We start from the raw sequence: 20,964 nt of genomic DNA on the forward strand, positions 1-20,964 counted from the left end.
GAGGAGGGTCGGGTATCTCTCCCTTGTCCATGCCACCACACAGGAGACAAATTGCTCGTACCCTCAGGGCCAGATCACTTACACCTCCTGAAATGTGTGGGGATGAATCTTCCAACTGCAGCTAGCTGGAGTGGTATCTGCTCTCTTGCTCTCATTTTCCCAAGGCCATCTCTCCCAAGATGCCAGGTGAGGGGTGGGACCAGTTCTGCACAGCCTTCAGACATCAGCCCAGACCAGAGATATCCACCTGGCCATTGGTGGTAACAGACCCCTGCTGCTCCAGGACCACGGCCCCAGAGATGGCCCTGGTGGCATCACAGGCCTGGACTCCACCATGGCCTCAAGTGGCATCACTGGCTATGCTGCTCACTACCCTCCAGTCTGAAGTTCTGCCTCTCTTCAGTGTACCCACATCCTTCAGTTTCTGTTTCCCTTCCATTTCCCCACCACTTGTTTGCTCTTCTTAGTGGTTCTCGGAGCCTCTGGGTGTCTGGGCCATCTCAGGAGAGGTCTCATGGGTACTGTGCCCTCTCATGCACTATGGCACCAGGCAGAGGTGACCTTGGGAATAGTCTCTCCTGCCCTGTCTGTATGGTGCTGGACTGGTGGTCATCTCAGGTTTGCTTTTTTTCAGGGAGTATTGAGCTACCAGTTATTCAGATATTTACAGGTCCGAACACTGAGCAGAGACACAGCCTCTCTCCTCTTTGCCACCTGCTGATGTACACGTGACACAGGAGCCACACCTGCACAGACTCTAGGGGCAAAGAAAATTACATACATTCCTCCACAAGCCACTTCTTAAATTTAGAATAAATCCTACTGTCTTGACACTTGCCCAGTTTTACCATATAGATCTGAAATTATAGTAAAATTACAAACTTATTTTTCTCCTTGCTCTCAGGTGGGAAATGAAATTAACAGTGCTCACTATTGTGTTGTGTTTATTTACTAACATGTATTTGTTCACTAATGTTTAGTAATCTGTGTGCACACCCATGTGCCACAGTTTGTGTGTGGCTGAGGGCAGCTCTCAGGAGTCTGTCTCTTCCTGCCACTACACAGGCTTCAGGAGGGAGCCTTGGCCGATTCACTTGCCAAGGCTCCCTCATCATCTCAAGGGTGGTGATCACAATCAAACAACTCACCACAGGGCTTTCCAGACACTGCAACAACAATCATGAGCAGGTATGCTATTTGCAAAAATGCTATTAAGAATTTTCTCTCCAATCGAAATGCCACATTGCCAGTTAAAAATGCTACATTACCAGTTAGTGCATTTATTAGAGAAAAATCTGCACAGTGAACAGGTCTGCAGTGGGGAGGCAGCGACAGCTGGATGACACACCTGAATTCTCTGATTCAAGTAATGTGGTTAGCAGCATAGTCTCTGAAGTAGACACCCACTCAATATTCTGCTTGTGATGTAGGAAACCCCAGTACACATTCTAGTGCCCTGATGAGTTAAAGTCTGTCGTAGTTTAGAGATTCTTTTTTACAAAAAGCTCTCATTTTAAAATGAAAATTAGCGAGAGATACCTAGATACTAATGTTCCACACGGCTTGGTGTGGAAAACAAGGGTCAGTAAAAAAGGCCTTTCATCAGTGCTTCAGCGTGCCGTGCTGAAGCGGAGCTCACTGCTAACCACAGAGAAGCAATTCTGGTTTTGTTCCAACTCTGCTAAGGTCATAGAGCAATGACCTCCATGTCAGCTTACTTGGCAAACATATGAACACCACCAGCCCTCAACAGTGGAACATGCCTTTATCTTCCTTGCTTGGATTGCTCTCATCAGCTTTAGTGTAAGGGGAAGGGAGATAAAGCAAAACAACCAGGGCTTGCTGGAGACCACAGCATGGCACCACCCACAGATGCATTTGAGGACCGAATGCTGGGGCTTTAACTGTGAGCCTTTGGCATAGTGTAAATGAAAATGATAGAAATGCAGAAGACTGAGAAAGCGGGAAAGAGGAGCAGGAACATGGATGGGGAAGAGGAGCCATTTAAGCAGTGCAGGTGATCTCTTCCAGGGAGCTGTGTGGCCTATAGAGAACTTAAGGGGTCTAAAACAAAACCCCTGTCACCGCCCCCATCCCAAAGATCCAGGAGTTCCCAAATAACTTAATCCAAGTAACTTTCCTCACCTGCTCCTTTGCATAAGTGTTGCTGTTAGAACACCCACCCAACACACACACACACACACACACACACACCTACACAAAACAGGTTGCCATTTAAGTTCAGCTTGGCAACTGAGTCTCCTACTGCCTCCTAAACAGTACCATCCAATGAAAAGAATTCTTCCATATTTTAAAAATATTAGAAATCCTTTTGTCACAAATGTAAACTACTCATCAATGTGATCAAGGAAGGTATCCCATGGGCCTGGCCTCCACATGCATGTGCACATGGTCACCCATGCACATAAACATAAATGCACACCACAGATACATGCATATGCAAACTTAATTCACCAAAATATTTACTGTATTTGAAAAGCAATTTCTTCAAAAAATACCACTGAACAGACATGAACAAATTAGAAAATACCCGTCAAGATGTACAATTCTCTAGTCAAAAATAAAAGGTACAATTTATAAAAGATAATTCAAAATATACTCAGAGATCTCCTATTTTTGGTTGGGAGCCTCACCTTTAATGGTGGAGCTGTCTCTCCAGCTCATACTCAGAGAGCTTTCTTGACTTTTTTCCTTAAAATATTTTGGAGAGGAAAAAAAGGTTGGCTATTGTGCCCACCATGTTTCCAATCCTTAAACAAATTCCTGAGGTAATCAACTCCTCAGGAGGGAAGGTTTATTTTGAGTCACAGTTTCAAAGATTTTGTTTCATGGTGGCTTGGTCCTGTTGCTTTTGGCCTGTTTTGATATAGGGCATCAAGGCAGTGACATGTGGCAATGGAGAACTGTTTCCTCATGGTGCCCACAAAGTACCAGAGAGAGCCACAGCAAGGTGCCAGCTCTCGATAGTCCCTTCAGGAGAATATCTCCAGTGACCTAACTTCCTTCCATTAGGCCTGCCACCTAAAGGCTATACCACCTGCCTAAGAGTGGCAACCCCTAAAGTAAATGGATTCAATCAATCATCAATTAAGGAAATGACTCGTCACAGACATGCCCACAGACAGGCCAATCTGATGAGGCAATTCCTCAACTAAACTCTTACCAGGTGACTCTGGGTTGTGTCAAGTTGATGAAGACAATCCAGCACAACTGATCCCTTGCAACTTAACACACAAGCACAGAACTCTACAAGCACAACCTTTCCTTACCTGTTTATGCCCAAGAGCTTATGTTAATATTAACATCACAACATGAAACATGGTCCAACTTTTAAAAGTCACACAGTCTCTAAAAATGCGGACACTTAAAATCAAAGTTTAATATCTCTTTAAAATATCCAAAAATCTCTTAAACTGTGGGCTTCTGTAGAATCCAAAGTAAATAATATGTTTTCTTATTCCAATGGGGAAGAACCAGGCACAGTTACAAGATCAAAGCAAAAACCTGAATCCAATAGTCAGGAATAAAAGAGGAAATATGTATTCTTCATTGTTGTTTCAGAGGTTTTTGTCTATGGTCAGTTGGCCCAGCTGCTCCAGGCCTAAGACCAACCATCATGGCAGGGGCTGGCTCTGAAGCAATGAGGCTCAGAAGCAATCATAGCAAAAGAGAGGGGCTAGGGTTAAATAGACCCTCTAAGGGACTATCTATCCCAAGTGACCTTCCTTCCACCAGGCCTCACCCACTCCATCCCAACATTACTATTACTTATGGATCAAACCCTCAATGCATACCTAGCCTTTAGGGAAGAGTTAGCGAGCAGAGACTAGACTTGAAATCTTGAAAAGACTTGAGAACAGCCACAAAGGATAGTCTCCTGTTTCTTGTTCTCATTTTAATAGATGTATAGTTTCTGTATTTGTGTTTTCCTTCACATATGTGTATACCATGTGTATGTCTGGTACCACTAATTAAGAACTAGAGTTCTTAATTAATATTAAGATATTAATATTAATTAATATTAAGATCTTAATATTAATTAACTGGATATTAGGAACTGGAATATATGTGCTGTGAACCACCATGTGTGTGTGCTGGAAGCTGAACCCAGGTCCTTTGAAAGAACAGTAAGTTCTTTTAATCACTGAGCTATCTCTCCAGCCCCATAGAGTCCTGGGGGAAAATGCTAAATTTTTATTCACTTATTGTGGGTGCGTGTACATCTGTGTGGATATACATCTGCAGTGTTGCACATACATGTAGAGGCCAGAGGACACCTAGGAATTTGATTTTCTCCTTCCATGTGGGTCCCAGGGAATCAAACTCAGATCTTCAAGCAAGGACTTTTACCTTCTGAGTCATCTCAGCAGCAGTCAGCCTAACAGTATAACAGTACCTTGTGTCTGGTGGAGTGGTGATGGGGGGTAGGGGATGGGGGGGGGGGGGGGTAGGGGAAGAAACAGTACCTAGAAATTGCCTCAGGTGGGTCAAGAAAAGAAAATAGTATAGGATAGTCTGAAGCTAAAAGGGATGCATTGATCACAGGAGTGTGGAGGACCCAGGAAAGGGCAGAGGCACAGTGGGAAGAATTTGGAGCAGAGGGAGATGTGAAAATAAAAAACCAAGGTGACAGAGATGATGATGAATGTTAAGAACTGCTGCTGAGGCAGAGGCTCCTGGGGACAGAGCTTGAAGCCTCCAGAACACCCTGCTGTAGAGAGAGGAAACCCTTAGAAAGAAAGAAAAAAAGAAAGCAAGAAAGAAAGCAAGGAGGGAGGGAGAAGAGGAAAGGAAAGGAAAGGAAAGGAAAGGAAAGGAAAGGAAAGGAAAGGAAAGGAAAGGAAAGGAAAGGAAAGGAAAGGAAAGGAAAGGAAAGGAAAGGAAGTGGGGCTGTGACTCTTGGTGTGGATAGGTTCCCTTTCTGGGCTGGTTTGTTCTGGCAGCTGAGATCTGGGTCCTCAGGCTGGGTTGTAGAGTAGGCAGGAACCCTGGACCTTTCTCTAGCTTTGGGTCTCACTTTATGTTTCCCTCCTGTGTTTCTTCAGAAAGCAATCTTCTTTCCGGAGTAACACATTCTTTCCCGACGTGGCTAATACCAACCACGATTCAAATAATAAAAATCCATCCTTGATAGACTGTTTTGAGAGTTTTGATTGCCCTGTAGACTGAAGACAAGATGATACGGTGCAAAGCAGCTGTTGGGAGAAAATAAAGACATCTACATGAAGTCTAACGATGCCAAACCTGGATAACAGCAGTTTCTAGGAAACAGTGACCAGGTTCTGCCTGAAATGTACTGAGTAAAAAGTCTTAACAGAACAAGACTGGGAATTTGAATTTTACTAGGCTCAATGGCTTCCCTTTCCTCTCTTTCTAACAGCCAAAAAAAAAAAAAAAAAAAGGAACAAAAGTTGGGGTATAGTTTACAAGATATCAGTAAATCCTGGCTAGGGTCCTTGTTTTGAAAAACACGCTAAGACCTGCAACTCACATCACGCGAGCTCAGGCTCTCACGCAGAATCTTCGCTGCTGATGTCACCCATGTGAATCTGAAGCGCCCCAGAGTCCAGAGTAGCATCTCAGGCGGTGTTTTCTAAACTCAGAATCCTAAAGAATCCTGGGGCTCCTTAAACTCTGTTTAAGCCAATCAAAATCCACTCTTCATGGAGGAGCCTGGGAATCTAAATTTAATAAGTCCTCCCAGGCGACTTTTATCACTAGGCAAATAAGGTTAGGTGGCTTGAGGTCAATGTTTACTGAGCACACACCTGTTCTGTGTAGTGTTAAAGCGCTTTCATGTGGATATCATTATTTTCTCTGAACAACCCTCATCTTCAGTTCACAAGGGAGCCACCCCTCTTTAGCCAATTAAGGGTGGATTTTACAGTTTGAGTCTCAGGGTAACCTCATTTCCATATCTCTAGTCTTGATTTAGATTTTAAACTCCCTCTCACCTTGAGATTAAGCACGGGTTTGCAAAGGGCCCCACAGACTTCAATGCATAAAACAGAGGACCCGCGCCTCCAGGCACTGGTAAGGATTCAATCCTTCCGCTCTTTGTCCGTGCGCTTGGCGCTGTAAGATGCTACCTTGATTTTGGAGATTTGAGACAGAAGTTGGCCGCAGAACCTGTTATTGAGAGCAAAGATCTTTTGAATTACACTGAGAATTGGAGTCCTGCAGAAACTGAACCAGAAAAAAGAAAACAGACCGATCATCTGTTTGTGCTGGCTCTGCAAGCCAGGGTGCTGGCGGGAGAGGCCTGAGCATTTCAGCTGCTAAGAAAAAGGTAATGGATATTTCCAGTTTCCTGTCACGCCCTCCTCCCACATTCTTATCCTCATCCTCATCGGTCTTTGGAGACTCATAGTTTCCAGTTTACTAAAAGCCCACACTCATCTTGTCCCGTTCTGTTGATTCCTCTTACACTCGTCCGGACTTTACAGTTTGTACATCCTAATACTTTCCACATCTGTGTTTATTCAATAACACAAAAGCAGACTCTTCCAAGCTGTGTCCCATTCATCTTTACCCCAGGGACAATCAGAACAAATGATGTTTGAGTTCTCTGTCTTCTCATCAGCAGTATCCTGACTCCTTCAACATAGGGAAGCTTTGCTTTGCTCTGTAATTCAGAGTCCCTCTCTAGAAACTTAAAACTCTCATTAAGTACCTACTGTCGGTGATTGTTCTTGATCCTAACAAACTCAGGGTACTAACACTTTTCTTTTTTCCCAGCAGATAAAACTAAAAGAGTGGTATTTTTAAAGTTCGGTTTTTTTTTTTTTCTAATCCTGTGTCTCAGCAGATAAATGCAATGTTTTAAAAAAAATTGGGAAATCCACCCCAGTTACCACATGATACTGGGGGCTTTGGGGTCCCCTTTGGAGGTTACTAGTCTCATTTGTAAAAAGAATTTAGGTGTGGACACAAAGGGAAGCTTAAAGACATTTGGTGAAACTTTAAAAGAAAATCTCCCGGGCGGGAAGCTGTAAGTCTCAGCAGCTTCCTGGAGAAAGATGGAGATGAGGGAAAAAAAGGGTGGCAGCTACCTGGTGGGGAGGGAAGCTGGAGAAGAAGAGGAGAACCCCCCCCCTCAAAAAAAAAGTGGAAAAGCATGCTTAGGAGAAAAAAAAAAAGAAAAGAAATGTGTGATTCAGAAAAGTGGGCAGAGCCACAGGCTCAGGGCTTAGCTCTGCGACTGCTCCTGGCACAGAGACTCCAGGGAAGAAAAAGTACATGATCCAATTAAAGGGATAATTATTCCTCCCACCTCTGTAGCTCCGGCTAAGGTAAGCCCTCTTTCCTGCAGGCTGGTCTCCTTAGCCAGGTGATTGGCCCTTTCGGACGAAGTCCATGTTTTGGGTAGCTAATAGGTCTCCATCCAGGCCAGGGAACCTGCTTTCCCTGACGGGCCTCCACAGAACCCCAACCAAGGCTTCGGTAACAATGCTTTCTACCAAGCTTAGAGACCTGAGCTCAACCCCTGGATCTCACATAGAGGTAGGAGAGAATCAACTACACACACACACACACACACACACACACACACACAAACACACTAGTAAGTGTCTTTTTAAAAATAACTTATTATTAGTTATGACTTCAAAGTCTACATTCTTCCTTGTAGTACTCAGTGTTCCAGCATTTTCTTCATTCATTGATTCAAGTATGTATGTGTGATTTCCACAGGGACATGGAAAGCAGACATGTAGTGCTTCTTCATCTTGGAGTCACAGAGAGCACTGGGTGGAAATATTACCAAAACAGTTGTTGATTTCTCTACCTAGCCAAGCCAACCTCAACAAACTACCTATGAATGCAATAAATAAAAAGCACACCAACTAAATGTACTGCCCTAGGACTTCCACCAGGAACGAACATCCCCTGTTATCACTTAAATAGAGAACTGTTGCCTGGGCAGCCACAACTTTGGCTCACTCACACCCTGGGTGACCTCTGGCACGGTGTATCTCCACTTGGCATACCAAGCCCACTCAAGGATGAGGGAATGGCCTTCTGAATGGTGAAGCACTTTAATGCTTCAGTACAGTGAAGACTTTCCCTCTGTCACCTACTGAAAGTTGCTCACTTCGCAGTATAGAAATTAAGTCAGAACACCGTTGCTTAATAGTTGGTGGGTCCATATAGTCTGCGGACTGTAATATCCAGTAGTGATCTTCTATTTGTTGACTTAACTGTAGTGTAATGAAGCAGCATTAAGCTATAGGTCTTTTCCAGGACTATGGTATATATATATATATATATATATATATATATATATATAGTATAGTATATGTCCTCTGGTTTGATATTTGTTCCTGGATTGCCTCTCAGGTGAAGAGAGCATGTGCTTGCTAGATGAACTACAGGCTCATAAACATAGTCAACCCAGCTCTACCCCCTTTACCCATTGCCTAAGACTCTTTCCTATTTCACATCCTTTCTCTTAATGCTCATGTTTTTGCAGCTTCTTCTCTATGCAATACAGCATTCTTTCTTTTTGTGTTTCTACGTTTAGCAAGGAATCCAGTGTATGGAACATGCTAGACAAGTGCTCGGCTACTGGACCACATCTCTAGCCCACAGATAACCAACAGTAAACCAAATCCTCTACTTCTTTACTCTCTACTTGAAAATATTTAAACTGCTTTCTAATTTTACTTATAATGGTTCCCGATGTCATATGAAGTCTGCTTGGGTCCCCGCCAACATCTCTGACCCCATCTAACTCCTCATTGCATAAATACTTTTGGAATGAACCAGTAACGTTTTTCTGAGACTGGAGAGATGACTCAGTGGTTAGGAACACAGACTATTTTTGAAGAAGATGTGAGGTCAGTTCCCAGCGCTTATATAGGGCAACTTCAGACTGTGTGTAACCACAGATCCAGGTGAGTCCAATGCCCCCTGCTGGTCGATATGAGCATTGCATTTACATGCAGAACCCCTCCCACTCAGGCACAACCATATGTACCTCATTTAAAATAAAATGAAATAAACATTTTACTTCAATTTTATAACTTATGGAAACTTCACAAAACTACTGAACTAGAGTATATAACATGAATTCCAGGGAGCCATCTGGATGACAACTAATTGGTAAGTATCGTTGGTAAACACACCTATTGTCAGTCATTAGCTCTGCTTTTCAATAATGGAACGCTAAACTTCATCCCCACTACACCTCAGAGGCAATTTGTGATCATTTTCACTTTTTGGTTGCCTGATAGTTAATAGGGCAAAAATCAAATTGAATTATCTGTATCAGCCAAACAGTACTGTACTAAGGATGCGATGTGGCTGTTTTAGTAATAATGATTTGATTGGCTGATTGCTCTATGAATCAAGAATTCCTTAAATTTTATACATAAGGAATTTTTCCAAGAATTTTCACCAATCATTATTATTTTACTAAGTTTATTATAGCTTAGATTTACTAACAACACCCAGCGAACTGACAGCAGCTACTGAGAACACCAGCAAGGGGAGTGTCAATACTGCCTGACCTAGGAACAGTTGACAACAGTAAGCCGTTAGTGGGCTTTGGGTTGGAGATGGACAGGTGTATTACTGTGCTGGCTTCATCCCAAGAATCCTTACACTGTCACCCTTGGATAAATGATCATGAAGCAAATGTAGACCACAGATGAAACCCACAATTCTACCTGAGCAGATCCAATGAAAAGCAGCCTAGATTGTTAGTTCAACATATGGTTAGAAAAGTAAATGAGTCCAGGTAAAAATATATAATTACTTTGAAAAAAAAAGACTGTTTTTCAAGATTATGATTCCCTTAACTACCCCCTTCTTAACCAATATTTATTTATAACAGCTAGGCCTTTGAGTGCAGGAAAGTCATGCTTCAAGACTCAGACTGGATTCCTACTGAATTGACCCATGGGCATGTTTTGCAACCCAGAACAAGGAATGGCCACACTGCATTTTTGAAATTAATCCATTTTATCCTGAAAGTTCATATTCAATTCGTTCTCAATAGCAAAAAGGAAAAAGTCATTTTTCTAGACATTCTTAATTTAGCCTGAAAGGAACCCCAGAGGCTTAAAATGCTTTAGCTATTTTAGTGTAATAAGAAAATGTCATTTAATGTCTTATCTTCAAAATAAAATCTCTTGAAATAAACCTGAATGACTCAAGTGTGCAGAATCAGCAAACACATGCAGACTAAGAGGGCAGAATGACATTAATGGGTTTTGATATATCCACTGAGAAGCGCACAGGCGTCACAAGCTTTAATCAGCCCAGGAAATACACAAGAACCAATGGTACAAAGAGTATATCAAAAGGAAATGCAGTTATTTATGTCAATGTTAATATAGCAAAAAATACAGAAGATTGAATTGGATACCCAAAAAAGATTGACAGTTTCTTTGTTCCATTCATCTAATTTAGGGAATTAAAGAAACCAAGAGTAAACATTGGGTAACCCAATTATGTTCTGACTCCAATTGTTTTTACTCAACCACTATTTTAATGTTAATTATTCATTTTAATTAGCATAATTCATTTTTCAAACAAAGCTTACACTTTAAAGTGTCTTTAGCACAAATCGCGGGTAAAGAACTTTTTAATAAGAGGTATAGTCATCCCTTAATTTCCATGGGAGATTGGTTTCCAGACTCAGAGACTAACAAAATTCACAAATGGGGTGGGAAAGATGGCTCAGTGGGGAAAGTGCTTGCTGTTCCAGCAGGAAGAACTGATTTCAAATGTTTGTTACACACAGCACTTGTGTAACAAACATTGACCTTCACATAAATGTATAATTTCACTCCCACATGAACCTATACAAACAAAAATTAAATAAAAAGTTAAATAAAAAAATTAATGGTCAGGTCCTTGGGTTTTATATATATATATATATATATATATATATGTATATATATATATATAAAAGCATTTCTAGATTACTTATAACATCCAATGTAATATAAATTTTATGTAACCAGTTGTAGCCTGACTGGTTTAGAGAATTATGACAAGGAAATGGATCTTCATAGTCTAGTAATGCAATTTCACTTTTACAATTTATTTTGTGTATGAATACTTTGTGTGTATATATTTATGTATACCAAATGCATGCATGGTGTCAACAGAGTGCAGGAGAAAGAATTAGTTCCCCTGGAACTAGGGGTTAGGGATGCAGGGATGTTTGTGACCCACTAGGTGGGTGCTAAGAATCCCTGAGTCTCTGAGAGAGCAATGAGTACTCCTAACCACTGCGCTCTCTTTCTATTCTCCACAGGTTTTTGTTTGGTTGGCTGACTTTAACATTTTTAGCTAGTTGAATAGTTAGATGTGAAACCTGCCAACATGGAGAGAGAACTGTATTTCAAACCAAAAGAAAACCACCCCAGCCTGAAAGGAGAAAATATGTACTTTTGCAAGTTGTGTTTCACTTGACAAAAACCCCCTTTCAAGTAGCAATACATTTTAGCTTGCTTCTAGATTCTGGATAGATGGATCTAGAGAGCTGTAGTGACAATTTTGGAATTTTAGTCTCTTTTTAAAAACACAGAAATGAGCCGGGCGTGGTGGCACACGCCTTTAATCCCAGCACTCGGGAGTCAGAGGCAGGCCGATTCCTGAGTTCGAGGCCAGCCTGGTCTACAGAGTGAGTTCCAGGACAGCCAGGGCTATACAGAGAAACCCTGTCTTGAAAAACAAAAACAAACAAACAACAACAAAAATTAAAAATAAACAGAAATATTATAAGAATATGTTTCTATTTTAATCCCAGATGTGGAGTACAGGGCTGCTTCAGAGTGTCCACCGCAGCTGATATGATTTGCCTTGTGCAGAGGCATGATTTTGCCTCACACACAGGTATTTTCTGCAACTGTGTGACATTTGGAATTCTGGGGACTTTTTAGAAGGTATATTAATGATAGAGCCCTGAGAGGTGGGTGGGCTGTTGGTTGGTTGGTTGTTGGTTGCTGCTGATCAGTTTGTTAAGAAGTTAAGAAGTTGGACAAAGAAGAAATTAGATAGGCTGGTGGAGAAGATCAAACTTGCTCCAAGGAACTTGATGCCCCTAATAAGCAGGAATTAACCTAAAAGTAATGTCACCCCCTTTCCCCTCTATCTTTTTTCTCTCCTATCTATAGTTATGGGCATGAAGGGAGGAAAAAGAAAAAAGGAACCCACAAAGTATCAGAAGACCAGCTACAGAGAGCTAAGGAAAATTATCTCTCCAGAACTTGCTAGTTACCGCAGTTCACTACGGAGTTTGGATCCACAAGGTCACTCTTGAATCTTAGGCCTAGCTGGAGCTCACCTGTGGCAGAAGGAGCCAGTGTAGAGCCTCCAGAGCGCTCTCCTGAGGGATGGATGGGTGACATGATGCAGTCTTACTGCAGAAGGGCCGTCATTGGACTTCAGTGGAATCAGATGAGGCTATGTATGGCCAGGATCACCGTCAAGCAAGAACCAAAGTCTAAACCTCGGGCAGGACCAACCAATTCGGGCAAGAATGTAGACTGCGTAAGAATATATACTGCATACAGCTGGGCCTAGAAAGCGGCCACTGCCAAGAAGCAAAACTCTCTCGGGACTTTCTCTTCCTCCTCCATCTCAGCTCCTTGGCATATTTATTTTATCACTCTGAGAACTAGCTACATTTTCTGCTCCTCTGGGACTCTGTGGAATAAATTACACATATGATCTTTTAAATTTAGATGTTAGCACCCCTGACTCCAAATGTACTAATCTTGCCTGGGCTGAATGACTACCCAGGTGCAGGGAGCTGTCAGCATCAGGGGTAAGGCTTCCCCTTGATGGCATGAGAGAGTGGCAGAAAGCAGGAAAAGCATGACAGAACTGAGAAACCCTTTAGACCCGGGGTCCTCAGCCTTCCTAATGCTACCACCCTTTGATGCAGGTCCTTGTGTTGTGGTGACTGCCAACCATCAAATTATTTTTGGTGCTACACCATGTAACAGTAATTTTGCCACTTTTTTCCTGTAAACACCTTTTATTCAGTTAGCCACACTAGCAGGCAATTTTTCCACACCAGAAAGGAGTCATGACTTGATTTTTCCGGCTTCCAAAATGTTTATCAAATCCTGTGTCTCCCAACAAATGAAACATCCATTGTCAGTGATATTGAGACACGCTCTGGGGAATGGAGGGGAGTCTCCAGTCTGTATGCACCATGAGCAGGAAGGTCAGACTTTCCTCTTATTCTTTACATATCTACTCCTCCTAAATTATCATTCTAGAAAACTGGGAATGAACGACTACAAGGTCAAGGGAGGAAAAGAGGTTGGGGAAGCACACACCATGAACACACACGAAATGAAAACTGTACAAAAGCAGTTTAGAGTAGACTACTCTGAGACACCAAAGGCTGGTTGAAGGAGTTAGCCATTCTGCAGGAGCCAGGGCTGTGTGCTGTGTGTAGATCTGAGCCAAGCAATTCACTGACTTGGGGTTATAATCCCCCCTGCCCATGCCAAAGTCTGATTTCTGCATCATGCCTCCACATGGGGCCTCTCATCCCACCACTCGGCACACCATGGGGGGCTCTAGGGCCCGAAGGCGGTTATCCCTGCGGTCACCTTCTGTAGGAGCTCAAGTCTTCTTCTCTTCCACATTCATGCACACAGCGCTTCGGAACATGATGGGCCTATTATTAAGGACCTTCCGAACAGGTTCAGAATCATCAAACAACAAAAACGCAATTGGGTAACTTCCCTCCACTGTTGATGTGCAGCTCCATCACGTTCCCATATTTTTGGAAAAAAATCCTTCAGTTCCACATGTCAACCTCATGAGCTGTCAGGGTGCCTCACCATCCTTCAAAGTTCCACATCTCCTGGTTTACCAGCCTCACAAATTGATCAGGGTCCTCTCTGAGGAGGGATATTGATCCATTGATCTCGAACTCTCTGAGGCCTTTGTGGTGGGATCTGAAAGTCAGGCTTAGATTCTGGATGGGGCTGTAACACTGGCACTTTGACCACATGAGGCAGTGTCCCTGTCACTGGAACAGCCCCACTGGGAGGTAGTTCTTACTAGTCACAGATGCCCAAGAAAATGCCCTCAAGTCCTCCTGTGCTGGGACCACGTCTGCCAGGGTCCGGGAAGCGCTGTTCTGCGCATCCTCAGGAGCAGCTTCTTCCAATGCAGCCTCAGGCTTGTCCTCTTCAGTGTTGGTCGGGCACAAGTTCTGGCTCCAGCTCTGTCTCTGTCTCTGGTTCCAGTTCCACAGCAGGGTCCTCTAAATGTTCCTCCAAGTCATTGCTGACAGTCTGATCATAGAAAGTTCAGGAATCATCAGGCATCACTTCTGGTGTCTGCTGTCTTTCTTTGGGTTCCTCTACGTCTTCCTCGGATTCCTCTTGAGAATCTGTGACAAAGCCACTTAAGAGCTCATCTTGTTATTTGAAGTTGTCATTGTGAACATAGAATTTGTTGGCAACAGAGCCCTCAGGAGCAAGGACAAAGGTCTGCATGAACCTCCGCAGAGCCTGGTTGTTGTTGGACAGTAGCCCCATCACTTGGACCACCACCCGGTCATTCAGAATTGCTTGAGCATCCATATGGTGGATCTTGGTGTGGCAGTTGGTGATGTTTTGTGACATCACTTTCCTATGGATTTCCTTCTGCCCGTAGATGGCACCTGCTGGCTTCCCATTGAAATCTAAGCCCCTATGGGTGTAGGAAGAGTTCTTTCAATAAAATCTGTGCAGCATGTCCAGGGCCTGGTTCAGCAGGGTATAGTACTATCACACAAATTCCCTCCCAACCAGCAGGGGACTAGGCATCTCCATAACCATTGCTTTGGTGGAATCAACCTATGTGGCTGAGCCAGAGGAGAGGGTTGCTGTGTGGGAGGAGGTGGCGGCATCCCTACTATTATGAATTGTAATGTAAATATTTTTGAAACTGGATGTTTACCAAAGAGGTCATGACACACTGGTTGAGAATTGCTGTTTTAGACCAATGTAAATGATGAAGAAACCAAAGTTCAGGAGATCCTGGTTGATTCCTAGTAGAAGGAACATGGCAGCCCAGTGCTGAGTCCAAGGCTCTTCAGGTCTCAGCACAAAAGTCACACAGTGGATGAGCAATGCCCCCCACAGGCCCCTGGGAACTCTTGGTCCCCAGCTGGAGGCACTCTTTTGGAAGTGGGGTCTAAAGGAGGGAAGTGGCTGGCTGACTGGTTAGCCTTATAGGTTAAATAAAGCCTGGCTCTGGTTCCCACCCCAGCTGTAAACCCCACATCCCCATCTTATCTTTCCATGGCCCTGGTCTCCTCCTCAGCTGTAAGCTCCCCCCCACCCCCTGATTTGTGCCTTTTCCACCCCTATGCAACTTCTCTAAAGCTTCCAGGCAAAATAAATGCTTCTTTAAGTTGCTTCTTTCAAAAACTCTGTCAGAGCTTTGAGAAAAGTAATATACTTGAGCAACAAAAGAAGATACTTGTGTTTATTGGTATTTTTAATTCAAAAAAGCAAATCTATATCTTAAGCCAAGTATGCACCAAGAAAGGTCACTCCCTTATTCTAAAACTGAGTTCTTTAGTATGTGGTCATCGTTATCATTCCTAATTTGCATCCCTCTTCCTGTTAAGGCCTGTCTATAACATAGCCTCGTTCTACAGGGAAAAGCTTCACGAGGGTCAGTTTCTCAATCACCAGCTCTCAGGTACTTAATGAGTTGCTATCACTAGAAAACAAACAAAAAAACAAAAACATAATTTTGCAGGGAATGAGCAAGCTATTCTAGATCTTTTTCTCTATCTCCACTTATGATTTAAGTACCTCCATATCCGAGCCTACTTTATGATCTGCACATCAGAAGCTTGAATCTCACCATAATTAACTGTAGACAGGTCAAGACTGACCTCCTACCACACACAATGTCTCAGTTATCTCATTTAAAGTAGTTCACACTGGTACATGAATTAATGTCTCTTTTTTTCTTTTATTGGATATTTTATTTAGATTTCAAATGTTATCCCCTTTCCTGGTTTCCCCTCCGAAAAACACCCTCCCTCTTATCCCCTCCCTGTTCCCCCTGCTCACTAACCCACCCACTCCTGCCTCCTGGCCCTGACATTCCCCAACACTGGGGCATAGAGCCTTCATAGGACAAAGAGCCTCTCCTCCCATTGATGTCCTACTCGGCCATCCTCTGTTGCATATGCAGCTGGAGCCATAAGTCCCAACATGTGTGCTCTTTGGTTGGTGGTTTAGTCCCTGGGAGCTCTGGGGGTCCTGGCTAGTTCATATTGTTGTTCCTCTTATGGGGCTGCAAACCCTTTTAGCTCTTTAGGTCCTTTTTCTAGTGCCTTCATTGGGGACCCTATGTTCAGTCCAATTGATGACTATGAGCATCAACTTCTGTATTAGTCAGGCACTGGCAGAGCCTCTCAGGAGAGAACTATATCAGGCTCCTGTCAGCAAGCACTTGTTGACATCTACAACAGTGTCTGGGTTTGGTGATTGTATATGGGATGGATCCCCAGGTGAGTCAGTCTCTGGGTGGTCTTTCCTTCAGTCTCTACTCCACACTTTGTCTCTGTAACTCCTTCCGTGGGTGTTTTGTTCCCCCCTTCTAAGATGGATCAAAGTATCCACACTTTGGTCTTCCTTCATCTTGAGTTTCATGTGGTTTGTGAATTGTATCTTGGGTATTCTAATCTCCTGGGCTCCTGGGCTTCTGGGATATCAGTGAGTGCATATCATGTGTGCTCTTTTGTGATTGGGTTACCTCACTCAGAATGATATCCTCCAGATCCATCCATTTGCCTATGAATTTCATAAATTCATTGTTTTTAATAACTGAATAGTACTCCATTGTGTAAATGTACCACATTTTCTGTATGCATTCCTCTGTTGAGGGACATCTGCATTCTTTCCAGCTTCTGGCTGCTATGAACATAGTGGAGCATGTGTCCTTATTACATGTTGGAGCATCTTCTGGGTATATGCCCAGGAGTGGTATAGCTGGGTCCTCAGGTAGTACTATGTCCAATTTTCTGAGGAACCACCAAACTGATTTCCAGAGTAGTTGTACCAGCTTGCAATCCCACCAACAATGGAGGAGTGTTCCTCTTTCTTCACATCCTTGCCTTTAAAATGAAAAACAGCAATTCCCACTACAGCCCTCTCATTCCCCAAGCGTAAGCCCACTCCTGTACCCTTTGCTCTGGTATTTTATTACACATTCTAACTGATGTGCATACCTTTTGTTATGTTATAGTTATGTGAGTTTATGTTTAATGTTATTATAAATATAAATGTAGTTTGATAATAACATGTAAATGTTATTTTATAGAAATATTAAAATATTTGGGTTTTAGTTTTAGACATTAAAAAATGTTTATATATTTGTTGATGTGTGTCTATGTGTGGATGGATGGATGTGTGTGGGTTCCAGGAGTGCATGTGGGACTCAGAGGACCACTTGCAGGCATTGATTCTCTCCTTTGACCATGTAGGTCCCAGGCATTGAACTCAGGTCTTCAGGCTTGATAGCAAGCACCTTTGCCTCCTGAGCCACCTTAGCTGACCATGCTTCTAAAACTGAAAATTAAGAATTTAACCTTCTTGCTTTCTCCGTGTATGTATACAATCATGTATCACTTGTAGTCTCCACATATCCTTGGGGGATTTCATCATTGCATGAACTCAGAGAATGGATTTATGCAACCTGGAAGGTTATATATAGGTCTCTTCCTTCAAATAGTTACTACACTCGCCGCAGTTAATAATTTGACTGCTGTAGTGAGTATCTTTAAATCAATGTCCCACAGGTTGGGTGTCATTCCTCCAAGGAAGAACTGAGAAGATATTTATTCTGCGGCTGGGGATAGGGTGAAATTTGTCACCTAAGTTGCTCCAATGACACATACCTCTGCAAAACATCAGACGTATATATGAGAAAGTAGTTATTTGCTGAATGTCTCTGGGTGAACGAGAGACTACACCACAGCTTCACCACAGCTGCCAAGGACACAGGATCACTGTGCCAGGTACCAGTGCATCCCCGAAAGGGTCTCTGGGTAGAGACCCTGAGAATGTGCTGTAAACATTCAAGTCCTTTCTCACCAGAACAGGCTATAAATAATCTGAGCAATTTAAAGTCACTAACTTTATTGTCGGTGCCTGCTTTAACTACAGAGTCTGCTGTTTCTGATTCAGAATAGTGAATGAAAAATAAATAAATATAAAGAACCTGACTGCTCCTAGGTTTGATGGAGAAAGTTCATTGTAGATAAAAGAGGCAGAGTCATCTGGGAAAGGCCAGAGTGGACGTGACCCTTGGCCACGTGAGGGAGGGAAGAGGGTACAGGAGAGAGGAGAGAGGGAACCAGGTGCAGCAGCCAAGACGCAAGATGGCAAACAGTTAAAAAAAGGGGGGGGGGGCTAGACTATCTAAGGAAGACCCTCTGGCTTTGGGAGGAGAACACCCCAATCCCAGGGCTGGAGAGTTGGTAGGGGGAGAAGGGCAGGGTATATCAGCCATGCCCTGTAATAGGTAGGGATTGAGGGTTAATGCGAGAGTCTGGCAGCCAGATCTACTCTGCTATGTTAAATAGGCACCCCAGTCATTTGTCCCAGGGTTTGAGATGTAGGGAATTCTTTGTTTTTTGTTTTTTTTTTTTTTGTTTTTTCGAGACAGGGTTTCTCTGTGTAGCCCAGGCTGTCCTGGCACTCACTTTGTAGACCAGGCTGGCCTCGAACTCAGAAATCCGCCTGCCTCTGCCTCCCGAGTGCTGGGTTTAAAGGCGTGCGCCACCACGCCCGGCCTGAGATGTAGGGAATTCTAAGTGAGATCACTGAACACATAATTAACAGCTGGAACCATTGTTTCCTCAGAATTTGCAAGACAGTAGTCTGCCATCTTTTCATTCTTTCCATCTTGTATTAGTCAGCTCAGTATTACTGTAGCAAAGCACCCGAGATAATCAACGTAGAAAGAGGAGAGCTGTATTTTAGGGGACAGGCTTAGAGGTTTCAGTTCACAGTCAGTTGACCTTGTTGCTTTTGAACTTGTTTGTGGTACGCCAGCTCTTATGATTGGGAATGAAATAGAAAAAGGAAATGAGCAGGATCATAATTCCAAGGGTAACACACACACACACGACGAGAAAAACTCCTAACTAGATCCTATCTCTTAAGGTTTCCATCATCTCTCAATAGTATCCAGCCAGGAATGTTCAAAATGCAAAAAATAGCGAGTCATGCTTTGTCATGCTTTGTCCCAAGACCGTGAGTATAACCTATCTTTCCTCTCTGTAGGCTTTGATAATATTCTTTTTGAAATTCCTAATAAAGGGGCTGGAGAAATGGCTCCATGAGTAAAGCACTCATTTATACAACCTGGGGCATCCATGGGAAAGCAGGGTATGGCTACTCGTGCCTAGAATTTTTTTTTGGCGGGGGGGGGGGGGGGGGGGGTTGAGACAGGGTTTCTCTGTATAGCTCTAGCTGTCCTGGAACTCACTCTGTAGACCGGGCTGGCCTTGAAGTGCTTAGAACTTTTATACCAGGGAATGGGAAGTATAAAGACAGAAAAATGAAATGGGCTTTCTAGCCAACCAACATAACTAAAAACAAACAGCAAGCTGAAAGCTCTATGACAGACCCTGTCTGAAGAGAGTAAGGTGGGGAGTGATCGAATGAGACAAATGAGACACCTCAGCATTCCCTGTTAGCTTCCACAGGCATACGCACATGTGTTCACATACAGGAAAAAAAAATCTAGCCAAATTCCCACAAGGCATCAATCACTTCATGGGTCCTATTCCCGTCTGAGTCCACAGATCCAACTTGAACGGCTGTCCAGGGTGGCCTTGTGGATGCTGAGGGCCTTTGCAATCTGGAAACTGTCACAGAGTTCTAGGAAGTCTTTTCCCTAATCTTTCCAGCCAAGCAGTGTCGTGTTCTATTTCAGGAGCACTGACAGTTAGATACTAGACATACTAGATTAATCTTTTTGCTTTCTTTTTTCATCACATTTTCTATGCCCTGCCTCCTTGTTCTACTTTGAGCAATTTCTTCCATTTTATCATCCAAATTTCTACTGAATATTTGACTTCAGCGATGCTATTTTTAACTTCAAGAATAGGTTTTAAAAATAGCATTCTACTCCCCAGGGTCCAAGACCCCACTGCAGATGTCACGTGTGGGCTGATTTGTGTCTTATCTCCTCTTTGGGGTTTTGTTCTCGTTTACTATGTTCTTTTCTGTTGCCTTTCTTTTCCTTCCACTTGCCCTTTCCTTTTTGGTTGCTTTGCAGTTTTGTTTCCAAGATGTTGTAACTGCCTCATGACACAGTGCTGGTTGTCAGAGTGGGATACAGAGCCTGCATGTAGTGGTGGAGTATCTCAAAACTTGTAGCTTTTACTGGGGGATCTCAACTGAGTGTCTCTTCTTTTGGCCCAGACCAATAAAAAGAACCTGCCTCAGGTCAGTATGTAAACCTGGCAATCAGCATGCTCAAAGACACATGGAGGCAAAGCTGGGGCCTCACCTTTTAACGTCTAAATTTTCTGCTAGATGCCTGATTTCAGTTTGCTTGGTATGAAGGACCTCACACTGCAAGAGCAGCTTAAAACATGCTTTGAGCAGAGAGCAAGCACATGGGAATGAGAATGTTCCACATGCATCCCTGAACTCCCTTCATGTGTCTAAAGATGGAAGATACTCAGCCTCAGAAGTCCCATCCCTAAAGAACTGCACCAACCACAGAGGACTAACTTGGATCCTAGGAAAGGACCCTGGAGGTTGGCACCACACCCAGTGAAGTGGTTTCTTAGTGTTCTCAGCCAGCCTTGATCTACCATGCATGTCCTCCTCCCTTCCCTAGGCTGAGTGTCTACCACACCCAAGGAGCCCTAAGTCTTTTCTCCTTTCCCTACAGTGCACAGCAGGATTTGAGCTTTAATCAGTTGTTCCTTCTTACAGT

The 20,964-nt window shown here is 43.2% G+C and overlaps 1 non-coding gene and 1 pseudogene across 1 annotated transcript; both read right to left on the minus strand.

Moving 5' to 3' along the window:
* Nucleotides 1-636: 636 nt before the first annotated feature.
* On the minus strand, nt 637-768 carry LOC115030505 (small nucleolar RNA SNORA17). The gene has a single exon (XR_003836098.1). It is a non-coding gene; the product is annotated as a small nucleolar RNA SNORA17 (small nucleolar RNA).
* Nucleotides 769-6,062: 5,294 nt separating this feature from the next.
* On the minus strand, nt 6,063-14,822 carry LOC110289864 (ras GTPase-activating protein-binding protein 1 pseudogene; annotated as a pseudogene).
* Nucleotides 14,823-20,964: the final 6,142 nt, after the last annotated feature.

This window comes from Mus caroli, unplaced genomic scaffold (genome assembly GCF_978045245.1).
Source record: "Mus caroli unplaced genomic scaffold, Mus_caroli_1 scaffold_2, whole genome shotgun sequence".
NCBI classification, from domain to species: Eukaryota; Metazoa; Chordata; class Mammalia; order Rodentia; family Muridae; genus Mus; species Mus caroli.